General features: G+C 41.2%; 1 protein-coding gene across 4 annotated transcripts in view; it reads left to right on the top strand.

Moving 5' to 3' along the window:
• Positions 1-20,791, top strand: part of FBXL7 (F-box and leucine rich repeat protein 7) — a 191,126-nt gene that overhangs the window by 137,562 nt on the left and 32,773 nt on the right. The window contains exon 1 of one of the 4 annotated variants that reach the window (XM_075052222.1): positions 4,686-4,975. The exons of the other annotated variants lie outside the window; for them this stretch is intronic. The gene's annotated coding sequence lies outside the window, so the exon portion shown is untranslated. Of the gene's footprint in view, positions 1-4,685; positions 4,976-20,791 lie in introns of those variants that run through there. 4 annotated transcript variants of the gene reach the window in all.

Here is a 20,791-nt window from a genome sequence, read left to right as displayed (position 1 = left end):
GACAAAATAAACATCTGGATAGAAATGTAGAATGTGAAAATGAAGTGTGATTATAAGACATCCTGGGAAAGCAGTTTGTTTTATCAGATTAATATAAATACTCTTCATAATGAGAACGGTGGTTTTACCCTTCTCACAAATATAGTGGGGGAGAGAGAGTACTAGAAAAGCAAAGTGTAAGAAATGAAAAGTCATTGAAACAGAGGTTGGTATTTCTGATCTGGTTCTCAGTATTTTAGGAGCTCCTGCATAACTGTAGGAATGGACAGAACAAAAATTTATTTCTGTAGGCAAATTATGAAGAGAAGAATATACTAAAACTGCCTTGCTTGAGTACTATTTCCAACTTAAAGCAGCCATCCACAGAGTTCATTTCTGCTTAGTGAAGATTAAAATTATTTTAACAAGGCCATTTACATCTGATTAGGATTGATGTATAAGGCAAAAATACAAGAAAAAGAGGTGATAAAGAGGCTAAATAGCCAAGCACTCCTGTCCTGCCCTTACCTTCAGAAAAAGGAACAGAACTGATTTTCATTCAGAGCCTTCAATTCATTTTAGTTTCATTTCTTCTAAGAGATTGCTATTTTATAGAGGTGGATGCCCGATCTATAGCTTGCGGTCAGCCTCCAGGTTGCTCAGGCTGTGAAGGTGTGGACAGAGAGCGGACTGTGAAGTCTTCGGCGATGTCCCAGCCTGCTTCCCACAGAGGTCCCCCGCTCTCCACGCAACCCAAAAAGCAGAATTTCCTCTGGTGCCAGAGGAGCCTGGTAAGTGTGCCTGCTGATCCCCTGTCGGGGCCTGCCTCCTTGCCTGGTCATGCCCCGGCAAGCACGGACAGCTTTTACATCTCAGGGGACTGAGCCAAAGTGGGTTACTTCTGTGCCAGGTACACAGGGTTGCACAGGACGGGGGACTGGAGTCTTGAGAGTCATGGGAAGAGGCTGTGGGGGCTGAAAGTTGGGTAACTCAGCTTAAACATCAAACTGGTAGTGCCACTGCTGAAGGCTGTGAGCGCGGGACGGTGCCCTGAAGTGAATGAAACTTTGCTGCAGTGTTTTTTCTGTGCTGTCTGGGTCATCATGCTATGCATTATAAACATGTTTTTCACCTTCAAACCTCACGTATGAAGTGAATATGAATTCACATATGAAGAAACTGAAGCTTTCCGTTTACACTTTAGCTAGTGATCCTAATTTTCCTGAAATGCATGTTAAAAAAATCTCATTGGGAGCCTGAGATTGTGTTTTATTTAAACTGCTGTTTTTCACTCCATGTCTTGTTTTTGATGGGGGGAGGGGGTGGTGTTGGCATTCAAGTACTGTTGGCTCCCTCTTGCGGCTATCTTAAAAAAAAAATTAAAACACATCCGTGCTAGTTCTAGTATTGGGGTAATTTTACCGTGCAGGTTTTAAGGCCTATTAGTGATTTCTTCTGCATCTAAAACCTTTCTAAACGCTTCCCCTGGATGTCCTTTAAATGTTTAACATGGAGAGGGGAGGCAGAATATAATAAAAGGCTACAATTAAGTGGTAACAGTTTATTTCAGGTACAGGTGGTCATTTGTGTTTAGCCAGGTTTCAACGCAGGGAACTAGTCTTCTAGGGAATGCTGGTTCTTTGCAAGCAAATAATCCTTACCCCTACTCCATCATCTAAATACTTCTGCATTTCGGTGTTTTCACACTTACAATATACAAATATATATATGTGTGTGTGTATATACAGAGTTACATGAGGTTGCTGCTTACATTTCTGATCACGTTTTTGGTACATCACCAAAATTTTTACTTCCACAACTACTCAGCTGATGAAGCTGCAGCTGCAATAGAAAGTATAGTTGCGTGGTCAGTGGTTAGATTTCCTTCAGATTTTTCTAACGAAATAGCACCTTCACCTGTGGTTCAGTGGCCAATATCTACTTTCTTTGTTTTCTTGCTCACTTTTTTTTACTATCCAAATATTAGCATTTGAAGTGTTACATAATACAGAGTTGCAGAATAGAGCCTGTAGATACCACTCTGTGTATAAGGCTAGCAACAATTTTTTTTCCTGTATCCCTCATTTTCATGCACTTCAGTTAGCACTAAACTGGAGGGAAAGGTCTCTGAGATTACTGTGCATTTATGATGTCTCTTTGCCTTGTTTGATGTTTTTCTTTTTTTTTTTCTCTCTAGCAACTTATCACAAATATTTTTATTGCTAATGTAGATTCTGTAATTTAGGATATTCTGCCATCTGATCTCTGTTGTTAAAGGATTAATTTTTGCAAGTACCTCTTAGTGGCCTGGTATGTTTTTTTATTCCATCATAGCAACATGGGAATCTTTGCTTTTGCTAGCACATGTTCCCCAGGCTGTTCCAAGGCACTTTTTTCACATGTCATTAAACTACATCACCAGATATTTAATGACTAGATTACACTGCCTTTGTTCTTAAAATGAAGGATTAAAACCACTTTGTTCATCTGGTTTTAGAAACAGTTGTCCCCATGACTAAAGAATTTGTATGCTTAAAGAAAGTTGTTAAGTGGAAAAATTCCATTGGTTGTTACTGGGCTTTTAACTTTTTTCTGTATGCCACTTAAGGTGTATTTAATGTTAAGTATGACAAGAACAGTTTTTTCTCCTGTTGTCTTTGGGACTTGTTTAAAACACAGAAGACAGACAATATTTAGTAGAACTCAACTGGAGTCACTGCATTTAGCATAGTTTAACTGCAGGCTTGATCATGGAAATATTGAATTGAAAACATGGAGGTCTTGGTCCTCATTCATCTAAGACCTGGTGATCAACAGACTTACAGATCTTTCTTAGGGCCACCCATTATTTTAGTTTTAGTCTGGAGCCTGCCTGCTGAAGTCCCCTTGTTTTCTTCCATCAGAGCGCCTGTCTCTTAAGCACTGCATGCAGGTTGCTGGTTACATTTGCTCCAGTCCATGGCTGCTACTCATCTGGCTGGTTCTGAAATTTGTTTGCAACGCCTGGTCTCCTAAAACACCAGAGCTCCTGGGAGCTACAGAGGGAGAGGGAAGGTAGGAGCAGACATCTACTCCTCTTGCATACTTAGGTATTCCGCTGTTCTGTATCAAATGCACCATACCACTACGTGGCCTGGACAGCCCCTGGGATGTGGCTTTAGGAATCAACATCAAAAACTGTATGGCTTAGGCAGCAGGGCACCCAAATGCAGTAAAAGCTTTTAATCAGCTTTTACTTGGATTTTTTTTGCAACTCAGTAGTAGCACCAAGGAAAAGAACACCACCTTAGTTGCTTTAACACTTCAGGTTTTGCCTCCTTGTCAGCTGAGTTAGGGATCTAGCTGAAAATCTTCCATCTCATTCCAGCTGGCCAGCATCCACCTGGAGCAGAACCACAGGTCTGTCGATTGACTGATTTCAGAAACTATTGATTCTCCAGGGGCTGTAGAAGACAACGGCATAATGATTTTAAAGGATTTTGGATGTGCATTTATTTGCAAAAGGCCCAGTTGTTTAACCTCTAGAACTCATAGTCAGACATACTTCAGCTTCTGATAATGCACAGACGTACAGTTTAAGTGTGAGTAGATGCACTGAGATGAGTAGCAGTACTTACTGCTGCTGCTTAATGAGCCGTGAGGCCTCCTCATCTTGGCAGGGAGCAAACCATGTGTTCCTCCAAAGTGCTGCTCCTACTGGTAGACCCGTTCTCTGTTGGAGAGCAGTGCTCCCTTTGAAATCAAGGCGCAGCACAAGGTGCTGATGTTCCCCCACCTCTCACTTGGATTTGGGAAGCGAATGAAAAAAAGTTTCTAACACCACAGGAAAATGTACTTTTAACTATATTTGCCACCCACAAAATAGTTTTTGTTTTGAAATATCTTTATGGCTTTTGTTGTTCTGTGCTCTAATACATTATCAAAATCAGAATTAAGCCTATAAAAAACCTCTTCAGACACCTTTCTGCAGAGAATATTTTTACATTTTGTTAAAATATGAAACGAAGCTGAAGTTTAAACTCTTAAAAACTTGTCTTTGTTTTACCACATATTTTTCAGAGACATGGAGTTTCTGTATTTTACAGTATTTTAAAATTCACTGGGATTAAAATACTAGCTCCATTATATCTTCAAAGGATAGGTGTTTATGCCTGGCTTCTAAGGAAAATCTAGATATACATATATATGAAGTAAATCCTGACTCATCACGCAGGCTTTTGATAGTGTAATGCTAGACAAGCCATTTAAATGCCAAGCCAAGTTACAAAGTGGGCTTTTTCAGATCTGGGATTAGAATGAATGTTTCTGGCTTTTTACTGATTATACTATCAAAGTAAATTCTGAAGCTTTTGACCTTGGTTAATAATTTTCTTATGTCAGTAAGTTCTTAATGTAGCAGTCTGTTGGGCAATAACAGGGAAACATCTATTGTGCTTTCCATATTTTTTTATTTTCATGGCACAATGGGTTTTTTCTCACATGGCTCAACAGTATCACATACTGTCTCACACTTTGGCATGTGTTAAGTGCTGTGGTAAAGGAACAGTCTAGGTTTTAACGGCATGTATATTTTTATATTATGAGCTGCAGTGCATATGTCTTAATTTCATGAATCAGGCTGTGTTGTTTTTTCTTTTTTCTTGCTCCTTTGTAAAACTCTTACATCATTCTGAAAGTGGTCATTTAAAGAACTGCTCTCCCTTTCGCAAACAGGCTTGTGCTGTACAGATTTGTTTGATACAGAACACAGCTTTTGGAGTATTAGACATATAATCAGCAGGGATATGTTTCCCCCAGCTCTTTCCTGAGCAGAAAGTTGCCAGATTATTTCATAGTCTCTATTATTTTTTTTTTTAGTTTATATTCTTCAAACTGTCCATTGGATTCTGAATAGGTGAAGTAATTTCCACATACAGATGGTTCATGCCTTCATACATGGGCCTGCTTTTCCCTTCTGGATTCCTACAAGTAAATTAACAAATGAAGCTGTAAACCAGTAAGTAGCCAGCAGTATGCTCAGCCTTCCCCGGTCTCTTCCAGACTGCTCCTGCTTTGCTCTGTCGGTGGCGTCAGGCTGTGCTCCACGTTGTGCTGGTGGGGAGCTGGCTTCGCAGGGCTCCTTCGGGCTTTGCACGATGCCGGTGGTGTCTCCTTTTAGCTTTTATAACTATACATGTCTTCAAAGACAGCCGGGCCTCGCCGACTGATGCTATCCTTTCTTGTACTTGAGAAAAGAAGCTCCCCAGATTGGAAAGGGGTGCCAAGCCAGGTACTTTACTCGGGTGTCGAGAAGAATGCAGATAGCAGCTACACCTGGGCAGTCTCCTTGGTACGGTTCCTGCCCTGGGTGGACGACGAGTCTTGGGGGAAAGTGGCAGGAGCCTGCAGCCCGGCTGAGAATGTTCACGTGGCAAAGCAGAACCTTTGTCATCTTCACTTTTCTTCCCCATGCTCCTTTCTTTATAAATAGATTTCAAAATTTTCATTGCATTAGCTTGATGTCTTGGGAACTGTTATTAATAAATTTGTTGCTATAAAGTCCACTGATTAGATGTTGTGGACCTTTGCAGAGCTTGGTCAGGGGTAACATCCTCCTTTCGCTCTGTGAACACAGACAGCTCTCCAGTGTGTCGGTGACCTCTCAGATTTCTGCCAGTGTATTCTGTTGACATCTAACGAGAGACTGAAGGGGTACCCGATGACAACAGCTTCATTTCAGGGGTTGTGGGCCATAGGGGCGGGAATTTCTGCATTTTCTCTGAGACTTATTTTCCCGTTGATCTTGAAACAGATTTCAGCTGTTGATAGTGCCTCTGAGCCATCTATCATACCTGTGAGTATAGTGCTCAGCAGTTTCCCCTCCAGTGAGGACATACTTGAAACAGGGAGCGTTTTTGGTGTGCCAAGGGAGGCCACGGAGGCCGTGGTAAGGTGGCTCATGTGCCGCACACACGTCATGACATCTCAGGCCATGGAGGAGGGAGGCCCGTTGGCGGGCTGCGACGTCGTTGAAGGAGAAAATCAAACCAGAAGAGCAGACTCCCTTTTCTATGGGTTAGTCACCAGATGGTGATGTTGCATGGCACTGAGCAAGTGCAGGGTACGTGAGGGGCCAAAGCTCTTCAGATACTCCAGAGCAGCAACTCTGCAGTCACAGAAGGGAAGGCAGCGCTCTGCAAGAGCAGATGAGAGGATGCACGTCAGCTGTGGAGCATCTGTGTTGGGGATGTTTTGGTTCCTGGAATCAAAGGTTCCAGATATTACTGAACTATAATATGAATTTAATGGTAATCACTCCTTTTTTGGAGAAGTTAGCAAATTAAATGATTTAATGATACGGGAGATGCCCTCCTTGTATACTAGCTCTTGCATTAGGCAGTTGAATAATAAGGTGATATATTGCTTTTTTTTTCCTCTCTCCATCATTCCTCTTTCATTCTTTGTAGTTACTCGGGGATATTGCTTAAGTGGTTGCAAAGATGGTGGCAGAATAATTTTTCTTAAAAAGTTGAAGCCAAATTCCAGCATAATGGTAATTATTTCCAGACTTAACTGGTGGTGATTCTAAAAGAAGAATAATCTCTTTGAAGATGTTGCAAAATGTCTTACAAGTTTCTATGAATTTAGTCATTTCTCACACCAGAAGGGACTCTCATGAGTGCATTTTAACTCCTGCATGGGCAGGAGCCACAGACCTTTCCTTCCTTATATGACAGTATGTCTTTTTTAGAACTCTCAAAAAAATAAGTAGAGGGAATCCATTTCATAAGTTGTTCCAGAGCTTCATTGGACTTGATGTTTAAAAAAAAAAAAAAAAAAAAAAATCTTATTTCCAATTAGAATGTCTACTGCAATTTCCCAATGTTATACATATGTTTTATATCCAAAGTTGAGTGGTCCTCCTTTGATAGAGTGGTCCTCTATCAAATCTGCCTTTTCCTACTGGCACTTACAAACAGTTATCCTGGACCTTCTCTGTAAGAGAGATATCTTGAGCTGTTTGAATTTCCTAGTCTGATGAAATATGTTTTAGTCATTCTTGTGGCTCTTATTGATCTCTCTCCAATTTTTCCATACTACTTGTGTTGTGGGCAGCAGAACAGTGTGGTATGCTAGCAGAGGTTACGTTAGTGCCAACAGAGACAGTGTTATCTTCCCGCTTGGTATTTCTTTATCCACATACCAAACCACAACTCTGTGTGGTTACTCATGGAAGAGGATAATATTGGATTATATACTTTTTCCGCAGAACAGGAGGATAAAAATCTAGTACCTTTGCAATTGCCTTCTGGTTGAACAGCAGATCCCCTGAATTGGAGTCTGTAAAAAGATGCTTATCTTGAATGTATCGTATAAGGATATTTGTAGGAGTTCCTTACCGGGTTGTATTCCATGGGCATCCCAAGAAGGGTATTGGGATATATGAGAGGCACTGTAGATTGAATCCTTACGAGGACCACTTGCAACAGCTGCTACCTTGTCTGATGACAGAGACTGAGAACTTTCAGAATTAAAATCAGTACTTTTCCTGCACTGAAGAGAAGGGCTCTGAGGTTCTCTGTGGAGATGGGGGGCGGGGAAATGCAGATGGTTTAAAAGAAAACAAAACCAACAGCAACAAAACAATCAAAAAAACTCCCACAATGACAAAGAAAACTGATTGCATCCCGTCTTGCATGTCAGAGGGTATGCTGATATGTGTGATGCTTCCATTTCCCATCTGAAGGCAACTGCAGGCAGCACTTAATTTCCCTTATGCCTTTTAGAAACGTTGTTGGTTTTGATCGACTGGAACAGACAGTGTCTTGGCACTCGCTTGTATCTGTGCTGCAAGGACTCCGGAAGAGAGGTAAACCTAACAGCAGAGCAAAGGTGCCTGAGCTGGATCAGCGGCAGCACCTGAGAAATGGGTTATATTAGCTTTGCCAGGTGGGAACTGCCTCTCTTGCTGTCAGGGGACAATCCAGTCTCTTCTGGGGTATGTGGATACTACCTCAGTGCACAGGCATCTAAAAATGTAGACATTCTGAGCTTAATTATTAGCAAGTGAAATAGACACTTGGAGCACAATAGAGCAAGGAAATAGATGAATGAGGCAGAGAGAATTGGCAGAATCTGTCAATTTTTCTTTCTTTAAACCACCAAATTGGGGTTTTTTTAAAAGGTTAAATGAAACCAAGCAACCACATAATACATTTTTTAAAAATAACAATAAAAAAAATATTTATTGCATTTTTTGGATAAGCCGTGTCTCCTTAAGGGATTTAAAATCTTTCTTACCACAGACTTATTTGACAGTTCAGTCACAGTTTGGCCACAGTCTGATCAGTATGGTTAGCCAAGAGCATCACCAGCCTGGAGGACATTGTTGATATTTGATGCCTCAATAAACAGTCTGGGGGCTGTGAAAGGAAATATAAACAATAGAGACGTTTTTAGTGTAAATACATGCACAGAAAATAACCCACATTCCTTAAAGACCTTGTTCAGGATGAATCGTTAGCTTAAGTAAATCACGTGGAGTTGAGGAGGGCCTGGCTGGCAGTGTCAAGTAGTTAGGGATGGAAAACAATTAGAAATGACTGTTAGCAGCTGAAGGTAAGGATGCTGCTGGCTTGGAGGGCGACACTGAGCTGCATCTTCTGATGGAGATTTGGCAGCACCCCACTTTGCCGTGGGCAGCGTGCTTCAAGTTTCACAGGCGAGATTTGTGAGGAGAGGTGATCTGGTTTTTTGGACCAAATAATATCATATTAATGGGTGGGGGGGAATACAAGTTTTTGGATGCACAAGCTGTTCTGTAGATCCAAAATAGCTGCAGCAGTCTTCACAGCTCGTTAACAGTTTAACAACTGTTTGGAGTGTAGATAGATTGCATTGGTCCAGCCACCTGACAGCAGAAGTGATGGGTGACTACAAAGCAGGAGGAAAGGTGGACAAATGCTGGGCTGTTATGGAAAACAGCATGACTGAAACTTTTACTGCCTGTGGATTGTGGAGAGGCTGTCTGGGAGGGGAGTTGGAAATACCTTAAGACCAGTATTCCTGTTGAGTCTGTAATTTTGTTTATTTTATTTTTTGGTGTCCAGTAGAACCTATATGAATTTTTGTTTCCAGATTCTCTTCTGAAGGGATCTTATACATTCCTTCAAAGGATCCAGACTGAGCAAACACAGGGTTGGGTTTTTCTTTTCCCTCTGGTAACTGGATATTTCTGGCCTTTATCAACTATGAGTTCATTCAGGCATCTACTGGCTGCAGTTTCTTACCCACACGGTTTCCCTGAGGGCGTTTTGTCCACCAGATGACATGTATTGCTTATTGGGGAGGCACAAGGCTCTGCTCCCGTCATGTTGCTGATTGTGTTGCAAGGGGGATTTACCGCCACGGTTGTGGAAATGTGTTGGAAAAACATGTTAGCCCAAGCACGGTTTAGTTCCTTTTGGCACATATAATTTCCAAGCATTTCTGATATTGTATGAATTTAGCAAATTGAAGGTCGTTTAAAAATGTAATTGGAGATGGGGGAAGGTTTCTAGGGAAACCTTTATTTGAGGCCAGTATGGGTTGTGGTTGCAGTTCAACTTAGCTGCAGCGAACTGGCGGTACATCACCACTTTGCCAGTCGGGGGTGAAATGTTCAATCTGCTTCTTCTCGGCCATCACCTCCTTTGAGTTATCCAGCAGACTGTGCAGGGACTGTACCTGTACTTTGGTGAGCAAAGCGTTTAAACTCTATCCTTATTCTCTCATGTGACGTTCACGTGAACATGACCAGAAACTTGTCCCTGTGTTATATTATTTTTTTAATAAGGTGAGCTCCAAACATTTGTCTTATGAACAAAGTCTTCCAGCTCTCCTTGTTTGTTAAGTCTTCATTTTCTTAAGATGTAAATGGATGTCTTGTGGACTAACTTGACCGATACAATGTTATCACACTGTGGAGTTGAAAAACAAAACCAGCAATCCCACTTCTGTTCTATAGACAGAATATTATTTTTATATTATAAATTGTATTCTTAAATTACATTATTTAGCAAATTATTTTTTCTCCTGTACTTTATTCAGTTCTCTATACGTAAGTTATGGAGGGGCTTCATCCAGCCACTGCCAACTGAGGAGCTCCGGGCTATGATAGGTTTTACTCATCTAGCAGCTGAGTGCCATTTCAGCCAGTGACTACAGAAGTGTGAATGTAAAATGTGCAGGGAGCAGAAGTTAGTGGTGTGAGAGTCATGTGGTACTTCTGTGTAATGCTACGCTGTCGTGGTTTAACCCCAGCCAGCAACTAAGCACTACACAGCCACTCACTCACTCCCCCCACCCAGTGGCAGAGTCGGGGGGTGGGGGGGGGGGAAGGTAAAACTCATGGGTTGAGATAAGAACAGTTTAACAGGACAGAAGGGAAGAAACTAATAATGGTAATAATAATCACAGTAATAACATGACAATCATAATAATAAAAGAATTGCAATATACAAAACAAGTGATGCAAAATGCAATTGCTCACGGACCGATGCCCAGTTAGTTCCCGAGCAGCAATCCCCCAGGCCAACTCCCCCCAGTTTATATACTGGGCATGACGTCCCATGGTCTGGAATACCCCTTTGGCCAGTTTGGGTCAGCTGTCCTGGCTGTGTCCCCTCCCAACTCCTTGTGCCCCTCCAGCCTTCTTGCTGGCTGGGCACGAGAAGCTGAAAACCCCTTGACTTAGGATAAACACTATTTAGCAACAACTGAAAACATCAGTGTGTTATCAACATTCTTCGCATACTGAACTCAAAACATAACACTATACTACCAGCTGCTAGAAAGAAAATTAACTCTGTCCCAGCTGAAACCAGGATATACGCAAATGGCTGCACCCTGACATCCTGAGGGAAAACCAGTAACGATTACTCGAGCATTTCCTATTGCCACAGAGCTACCGTAGAGGTTGCACTTCAGGTATTTGTCAGAAGGAAATAAATATGCATCAACTTATTAAAAGGCTTTTGTTTGGGAAGGTGACACACAAAATGAATGTTGCTGAATCAGGTACTTTCAGCCATCCTTGAACTAGTACAAGTGTGACTGAGGCACAGACCAAAGCCCCCAAACTAGGCCAAGCAGGCCACGAAAAAAATAGCAAGTGCTACATTGTCCCTTTTAATCCTCCTTATGGGAAATGGAAAGGTAAATTATCACTATTTGTGATAAATAGGCAAGCTAGGACCTTTGTTTTATGAAGTACCATTTCAGATATCCCCTGAAGGTGACCAAGCACGCGACTTACCTCTTACAAACAGTAGGAGCTCATGTGGCCCAGGTGGGTTGTGCCTTGCACTGTGCTCTGGGCAGAAGAGTAACAGAGCACTTGGATGACAGGGTTGTAGCCCCCAGATTTGCACAGGATTCGTTCACTTGTTTGACGGAGTTGAGGGTGGCACATCCACTTTTTGCTTGCTCCTTTTTGACCTAATCATGCTGTACATCGAGTCAGTTGGTTGTATTGACGGAGAGAAATTTTGCGGAACGGATGCCGCAGAGCTTTCCTCACAGCAAACAAGAAATTGTAAAACTGGTTGCAACAGGTGCTGCTTTATTCTAGAGCTTCTTTAAGAAAGGCTGGTGAGATGCCCAGTCTGTAGCAGGATAAAATGTGATTTGTTGTCTTAAAGCCCCCCTCAGAGTTGGAAGAGTTTGCAATAAGATGTGGTTTGATACATGTTGTGCCTTGAGGGGTGCCAGCCTTCAGGCCTAGTTTTCTGGGACTCCCAACTTTTTGCCCCATTCTCTCATTACGTTGACCAAGGCGTTTGGCAATCCTTGATCTTGGGGTAAGTTATGCACTGAATATATGCCTGGTTTCAGTTACAGCATTAAATAAAAGTGTCTGTGTTATCTGCTTATGTGTCCAATCCATAAAGTTCATACAGTGGACCCATTTATAGGGCAGTAAAGGTTATTTAGAAATAATGTGAAGCTTCATTCTGGAACCCATCCAGCAGTGTAGAACATGTGCTTGCTAAATAAGACTGGATTTAAGCATTTTGTGCTTAGCTTTTTATGCACATTTTCTCTTTTAATTCTACTGAAGCAATTGGGATTTTGTATACCATGTTTCGAGAAACAGAATTAGAGAATTATGAATATAATTTGAATTCTGTTGTAAACCATGTCATTTTCTCTGCAGTCACATTCAACATGGGAGCGCATTTTGTGCTAAAATGAGAAAGAGGCATGAGGGGAGAAGACGACTATAAAGATTAAAAAAAAAAAGCAGCAGAAATGGTTGCTTCTAACAGTCATCTAAACTCACTAAACAATTGAATTCATCTGTGAGTAGCAAGGATAGTGTCTGGAGTAGTTATATGGCAACAGCATGAGTACTTAGGCATTTCTCCCTGTGGATAGTTTGCAATGGTTCTATACTATTCATTTAAAAGACATTTGCTTGGGAACAAAAGTATATTATTTCATATATCTTACAAGCCTGCAGAGGCTGAGAGTGGTTCAGAACCTATACCTTCATCTCTTTCCCAATGTCTGGATATTCTGATTTTGAAAGCAAAGGTTAAGCACTGGAAATCCTTTGCCAGATGTCTATAAGTACCTTCATGTTACAGTTTCATTGTCATGAAGTTAGCTTTCCATAGGTCTCCTCAATTGGTTGATTTCTGGGTCTGGTCTTGTATCCTTTTTCATTCTTGCTGCATATACCCCAACTGCAGCATGCCTCACTAGGGATGAAGGCACAGCGGCTGTCATACCTTGCTTGAGCTCATGACAGCAAAGTTGCAGATCATGTCTCTGTGCAGCAAACCTTGGGTTTCATTGTGACCCCTGGCAGAAAACTCCCCAGTATGTGAGATGATGTGGAGCATTACATCTATTGACACTTCAAAGGGCTGCTTTTGGCCTCTTAAAACTGGCCTCATTTTGGCTGCGGCACAGCACATCCCACCTGGGGTTCACTGATCCATTTCTTCTGGCATGCGAGAGAAGAGACTGTGGTGCTGCCTTCCCAAAACGTGAGCTAGAGCCAAACTTCTGAGCAGCGGGACTCAGCTGTGCGAGTCATGCAGTGCTGTGACACAATAGGATGCTCTTACAACTGGAGCATTTCGGCAATCCAGTGAATGATGCGGCTCCATGTGGAGTCGCATCAACCCAGTTGACAGGGTGGAACCTCCTGCGTCTGGCTTGGCACTGAAGAAAATATATCTTGTAACTCCGTCCTGGGGCGTGACAGGTTTGCAGTATCCAGAAGAGCAGAAACAAGCCGTTAATCAAGGGCAGCTGCTATTTTGGTCCTTCAACTAAGAAAGTGTTCTGCGAATAGTGAGAAATCCCCTGGAACGTTTCACCTTGTCTGTCCCTCGGAGCTTGCGTTAAATTCTGCAGAGTTGCGTTCTGTAAGAATAATTGCTTTCTGTTCCTTAATGCTCCTGCTTTTGGAGAGCCTTTCTGTCCCCATGTGTGCCAAAGCAATGCCGCTGTAGTTCCTTCAGCTTGGCATGTAGTTTTTCTTGTCTGAGTAATCTTAAGAGAATGCGGAAACCTGTGAGCCTGTTAAATTATTGGAAGCACTGGAAATGTATGTCTGAGCCGTCCAGAATCTCAGGTAATGGAGTGGAGGAATTTCTCAAGAACTGGTCATATTTTTCTTTCCAGAGAGCATGAAAGGGTTGGTTTGTGCCCATGGATGATGTAGTATACTTCAGAGATAAGCCCATCAATACATTAGTTCGTGCGCAAGTTTTGTCTGCTCTTAGAACTACAGTAGCTCTTAGAGAAGGAGGATGCAGTTGTTTGGCATTTTTTCCCCTATTGAGGTACAATATTCATTACGAGTAATTAAAAATCTTTCTATAGCTGCTATAGCTGGCTGAAATGTACATGAAAGGATAATTTTATGACATTACAAAAATATACATAATTTATAGTCACCATACATCTTTGCAAATAAATTAAATGAGGATTTCCGTAGGATAGGTACTGAATTTAGGGCAGGCTCTTGGGTGCAGCTACACCAACGTCAGTCTGTAGGACTCTTACAACATTATCAGAACCGGTGGTGAGAAAAAAGTGCAGAAGATTCAGTAATAATAAAGTTATGTTCCCAGGAAGTTTCTTGCCCTTCGTTATTTCATGACAATCCATAGGACTGCAAAGATTAACCTTGCATATGACAGCTTTTATTCCCCTTCAAATCTTTCTGTATTTTGGCAAAATCTCAACCATGCAGAACCCAAGCATCTCTCTTCTTGTGCTGTATATGCAGTGCTTCTGTTCAGCCTGGATTCTGCAGGGGCAGGGGTGTTCTTTTTGCTTGTACAGCAAAGCTGACTTCAAACTGCACTTGTGGACCACAAGTTGCTGGGGTTTTTGACACTCTTCAGCCACACAAAGTTGCAGTTGGAAGTCGAGAATATTTTTTTTTCCCGTGGTCTGGTGGAAATGTTACAACAGTAAAGCAGATCATGCTTGCATCTTGCATCTTCATTCTCTTTCCTATGCCCCATTGCAGAAGATCAAGCAACTGTTTATGGCAAGTCTGGGTGTAGTCACCCAAACTGAACATTCAGAACTAGCAGCTCTCAAAAACCTGAGTGCTTGCACTAAATATGGAAAGCTTGGCTCCATGCAGAATTTCCAAATGGGCAAGAGCTCTTCCATGTGTTCTTGGGAAAGAGATGTAAATAGCATCCCTGAAAAAGTTAATGATGCGCTAACCTAGCATATAAAGTTTGTGGAGTTGCCTTTAAATATGCTAAAGACATTATGGTTTGAGAAAGAAATTAGTGTCTGGCAAATTATATGTTTGCTTGTAAAGAACAATAGTGTCTTAAAACAGAAAGTAGACTTATGGGAAAATCCAGGCTGTGCACATTTGTGTGCTGCAAATGCTGTGATGCGGGCAGAGTGAAAATGCCCTAGAGCATTTCTGGAAACTTCAAATGGAAAGATTAGGAATAAGTGCCGAGGATGATAGTGCGTAGGAGTACAGCGTAGAGCATTATGGAGACTTAAACTGAACAAACAAATATAGAGACCTATGATCAGCTTGTATCACAATTATTTTCTTGTTGTCGTTGGACAGAATTTGGGCCAAATTATCATCTCGGAGTAGTGTGACTCTGAAATTGCTACTAACCTAAGTTTCAGAGTGGCTTTCTGGACAAATTCTAGTCTTTCACCTCTTACGTTAGTATCTCTGCTTCTCAGATATGGAATCTTGCAGTAACCAAAGAGGAATGCTTTCCTTGGTCAGGAAAAATTTTCCTGGAACCGAGGAGAGTGAAGGCATCAGTCCAGTTTCCAGCAGAATCTGACACTTTCATTGGCATTTTTTATCTTATTTAGGGCATGAAATATTCCAAGAAGCAATTGGACAAACTGATTAAAAATTGAAAATGAAACACCTGATTTTGGTGCTAGGATCTGATTAAGAGTTATTGGTCTTATAATAAAGTTTACTGTTTGAGAGACGCTATTAAAGGTAAAATTGAATTTTCACCATAAAGTTTATATGATCATGTTTATTAACGTTGCTTTCCCTAGAGTCACTTACATTTTGTTTAAGTAAAATACATAAAAAGTTAAATACTGGTCTGGCTGGGTTAAAGCGGTTATATGTTAGGGTCCTTTCCTTTCCTCATTACATTTTTATGAACATCAAAAGTTTCTGCATTGGAGCGAAGGCCTACGTTCAGGAAAACTTTGTAGTCGCATCAAATCAGAGTGAAAATGGAATAGTTTTGCCACTCTTCAATACAAGCAATGCTTTCAGAACGCTCTGCAGTATGAATGTAAACTTCAGAAATTTGGAAGAAGTTGCAAGTATAAATATTGAAATCCAGATTAAAACACATTTTACATTGGCATTGAGTGGGTCTTGTACAAATATATAAAATAAAAACCCCACTTATTAAATATTTCAAAGTAATTCTAGACTATCACATAAAGATTGAGTCTGAATTCTTTGAAAATAAATCACATAAACCAACACAATAATGTCTAAATTTCAAGCTGTTGGTAAGTTTGTGAATTTCTTTTTCTGTGTCCCCGATTTTTGTACTTAAAAAAAAGGAACAAACTCAGTTTTAAATTCTTTGCTCTCCTCTCCTCAGCCTTAAACTCTTGATTCTTCTACATGTGCAGTTTTTAAGATAATATGACTTGTTAAAACATCTTTTTTTTTTTCTTTTCCTGTAGACAGGATGAAATAGGCTTTGTTTGACATTGTATTGCACTTTCCCTCCAGCTACACAGAAGAGGCTTGCATGCAACGAATGCTTAACTTCAGTAGGCAAAGCGAAACTTTTGATGCTGAAAACTAAGACTCCAAGCATGTCGCTTTAAAGACGTGTTTTAATAAAAAGTGTGCTGACTAAAACTGCTGTACAACACCATCTCTTCCTGCTAAGAGGCACACGGGAGAGTCAAACTCTAAGAGCTTGCATGGCATTGGGTGGAGTGTTTTGGTTAGATACAGCTATTGGACTTTGAATCCAGCGCTTTAGACCACACACCTTTTGGCTTTGTTTTCCTTCTCTTTGTTTCTGACAAGGGAAAGGTTTTCCAAGCTGAGGATGTTTTAGAGGGGCTTTTTTTGCCTATTTTTTCTTTTTTTGCCTTTTTTCTTTTTTTACCTTTTTTTTCTTTTTTTTTTTTTTTTTTTTTTTTTCCCTTTTAAAACTGTTTCATAATTTGACTCAACCCATTCCAGGATTTGTAGAGCTGTTGACAATGTTTACTGCATAAGCTGGGATAGCATCTGCTTTTTTCTTTAGTAATTTCATTTCTCCAATCAGTTCTGTACTGTTTCCTTCCTGAATGTGCAAAGGTGATGGAGGCTATAAAAAGCCTATTAGTGTGTAAAGAAGTGGGAATATAAAACAGCAATACAGATCTCCTTTGGAGCTTTGTTACTTGAGGGATTTCTAAAATGGAGAGTAACAAGTTTCCCTTAAACTGCAAATTGGTTAGTCTCTATGAACTAGACCTGGGTTCAAAGAAGAATTAAAATTATAAATGCTGAAAAGAGGATGGGATTTTGCATGAGCTGGGAGAAACTGCTGAGGGAGTGCATGAGAGAAGCTTGATGTCGTAGCTGCTGTGCAAGCGAGAAGACAGAGTCCCTGAGTGGGATGGAGCTGTTTTTTCATGCTAGAAGGTCAGCTGCAGTGGAAAGCAACTGCAAAAGGGCTGTGGGCTGTAGGGAACACAGAGCAGTAGGTAACACACTTTCTATCCCTTTTTCTGGGTGACTTACGCTATCTGAAGATGTGAATTTGGGGGAGGAGTTTTGAGGAGGTCACTGGCTGCTGGCTGTACTCCAAGGCCATTTGGGTCTGCTGAGGATCATGGAGGCTGTCCTGTGGTGTGTAAACTAAATCTTGGGCTAGAAAGTCAAATGGCAGGATCCCCTCCCAGGAAAAGGCACATTTCTGATGGGAGACGTGCACCTGGAAAGAATCAGAGATGCGTCAGTGATGAGACTCATCTGAAGCGTATTGATGAGACATATTCTGAAGCAGAGGTCTTAAGTGGTGCTATGAAAAAAGAGGAATACTGTGAAAAACACTGCGGAAGATTATGGCAATAGGCAAGAATTTCTTAAGGTGAGATCTTTCAAAATGTGTACTGGTCATGCAGAAGAGGGGATGGAAATCAAATAATGGTACTGAGCAGAGTTTTATTAGTAAGAATACCACTAGAGTAGTCTCTTGCATAAACATGTAAGCTGGATGGTCAAGTGGACACTAAACAATATGACAGCAGTCTTTCAAAGAGAAATGCCAGAAGAAGTAGCGTGAAGCTCAGAAGATGAAGCAGGCTGAGATAAACACGCTAAATAGGAAACTATTTTTAAATAACTATGGAGAATAAAGATGACCATTGCTTTAAACTGCAGGGTTGAGGCTCAAGGCAAGCGGTGACTTAGAGGTGAGAGGGAACTTATCGGTATTGATTTTTTTTTGTTTTTTTCTGTAATTAAGTAATGGCAGGTAAACTTGTGAAGTTCTTCTCTGAGGTATGCTACATGCCTTTGTGCTTACACTTTTGGTGCATTGGCAGGGATGTCAGCTATTGCGTGTGGGACTGCGTGGGCTATAGCTACACTTGTCATGTGAGCAGGGTTAACCTCCAGGATGGGGCTGGCCGGGTTCTGCCCGCTCTACCAGGCAGCTGAGTGCCTTCGGTGGCAGGCAGCCAGAGCTCCTAAAAACATGGTGGTGAGGCTTTTCTTTTGAAGGTTTGCGTGAGAAAAGATGAGGATTCAAGAAATCTACCTTTATTCTTTTTCTGTAGAAAAGTCAATGAATAATATTTTGATGTTCAAGATACCCTTCCTGACAGCAGTATAGGTATTCGCTCAATTTACAGGTGGTTTTTGTGTGTTGATAATACTGCAATTGTCAGCCCAACCACAGTGATTTGCCTCACTGATAACATATCATATAAATCATGGAAGGGAGTGGTTTTTTTCATGTTATGGCAATGTGCTTCCTTATCACAGGTACTGTATTTCTAGTGATTCAGACTGAGCATCCAAACATATTTCTAATTCCTTTTCTGATGCTAAGTCATTAATTCCTTTGTTCCTGCTTAGTTCACTTCCCTTTTTCTTAATGCTCTTACTGTTCCCTACAGGTGTTTAGTATACTTAAAAAGCTGTAATAAAGTTGTTAGATGACACCTGTTCCTTTTCAAATAGCCTAAAAGGAACTTAGTTCTTAGCTCATTTATTTATTTATTTATTTGGCTCTTCATTGTTCCTGGAGTAGAGCAGACTATTTCAGAAACAGCAATAGTGTTGAAAAAAATATATAAAATATATGAAGACTGGACTTCAGTGAACTCTGTGCATTATGTGTTTAGCTTTGCTGCTTTTTCATTAAGTTGCTTTCTTACCTTCTTCCTCTAACCAAACCCTTTAAAAACACCTTGGTGGAGTTTCCTTGTTTTATCAATTACAGACCCGCTGTGTTCTCAGCACTACTGTTAAAATAATGTTTTTGATAGAGTTGCTCATTATTGCAAAAATGACCTTTCTGCACTGGTAAAATTAGGGCAGTCTCGAAGATCAGCATGAACAATTCACTGATGCAGCTTCATTTCAGGTTGACTTCTCCCTTCCTGGGAATAAAGCACTGGACAGGCGTGCGCTCCCCCGGCTCTCGGCACGCTCCCTGCCTCTGATGCTGCTTTAGCGGCAATCCAGCTCCCTTCCAAAGCAGTGCTCAGGGCTGTAAGGCAGCAAAAGCTGCTTGCTGCTGCACTTGGGCATTCCTTAGGGCTGCTTGATGTTGTAACTACATGAGACTAAAAGGACACCGTAACATAAGTACGCTCAAGGAAGATTAGTCGCGCTTTGGCTGGGCAGTATTTGGTGTGTGCGATACAGATAACTACAAGCCACAGTACTGCCTGGGAACATTTCTGTAGTATTCTGGGCCCTGGGAGGATGTCTCTACTGCAGAAGCTCAGGCGTGTGCGTGAGTGGAGAGATGCTGAAGGGGGAAAAATATATTCTGGGAAAATGCCACTGCACATTTATTCTGTAAATTGTGCAGAAACACCGCAACTGCGGCGTAGGCTGCCTGGTAACTGTCTGCAGTCCTGGAGCAGATGTGGTAACTTAACAAGAGGATCGTTCTTCCTTCCCATGCCAGTGCCCTTTTCCCTTTCCTCAGGTGACAACAGCAGCTTTTGCTTCTTCATTCACTGGAAATCAATTGCTTTTTCCACATCAGCCATTCCCAGATTGCAGCTTTTGTGTGTGAGCTGCTTGTGTGAGCCTGTTCCTCAGCTTCTGTTGCCTCTCATGCCCTGAAGAGGGGAGCTGCTTCTTCTGTATTACATTTTTTTCATCTGACAATAACAAGCAATAACTTTTAGATCCTGTTAGTATTAAACCTTGTCTTTCCTTGCCATATACAGTTCTGTTTACTCATCTTGAGATTTGGGTAGCTGGGAAAATATTCTCTTTTCTTTCTTGACTAGATTTTAATAAAAGTAGTGTCAAATACCAAGCATTTTCTGGATGTTTTTGTCTTGCAGGACCTTCTGGGGAAATAAAATTTCCCTTGTTTCCACCAGAGTTCTTGTATTACACTGCAGGTGGTCAGACATGGATCACAACTCTCCTGTATGATTTTTACAGATGAGATGGTCTTTGGCTGAAATTTAAAAGATCAGACGAGAAAACTCTGTCAACTTTGCGGAACTCAAAATTCATTTGGAGTAATGCCACCTTGAGCCATTGGCCAGTATATAGTAGGTACTGGGAAGGTTGTTTCCAAAAGTTAGTCTAAGAATTATTCTCCTGGTTCTCTGAACTTCAGGAAGGCCCTAACACAGTTATGGTACTAGCAAGCAGAGGAGCTTGCCTATGTGCTACACGCACCAGTCTTCTGAGTTAAATCCATAGTTCCCATGTGTGTTACCTAGGTCTCCTTCACCTTTGTGCTGTTGTCAGAAAATGCCCATCTCCTGCTGTGTTTTTTCTTTCCATTACCTTCAGACATGCTTTTTAGGAAGCCTAATGTTTACCCACTTAAGCAATTGACTGCACATTAATTTCTTTAGTCCTAAATGCCAGATTGCCTGTTTACAACTTAACCTTTTCTTGACCCGGTTCACAGCTTACTTTCTTGACTTATGGCCCTCACCAGTTTTTCACCACCATTCGGCTCCAGCTGTTCTTACAAAAAGAGACATTTAATTGCACCTTCCAGTCAGCCTTGGGGCTTGAGAACACTCATCAGTTTTAATCATGTTTGCAATACTCTGTATAGAAGAGACAGCAGCTCTTAACCCT

The sequence above is a fragment of the Buteo buteo genome, chromosome 20 (genome assembly GCF_964188355.1).
Source record: "Buteo buteo chromosome 20, bButBut1.hap1.1, whole genome shotgun sequence".
NCBI classification, from domain to species: Eukaryota; Metazoa; Chordata; class Aves; order Accipitriformes; family Accipitridae; genus Buteo; species Buteo buteo.
This window is presented reverse-complemented; position numbering and strand designations above follow the sequence as displayed.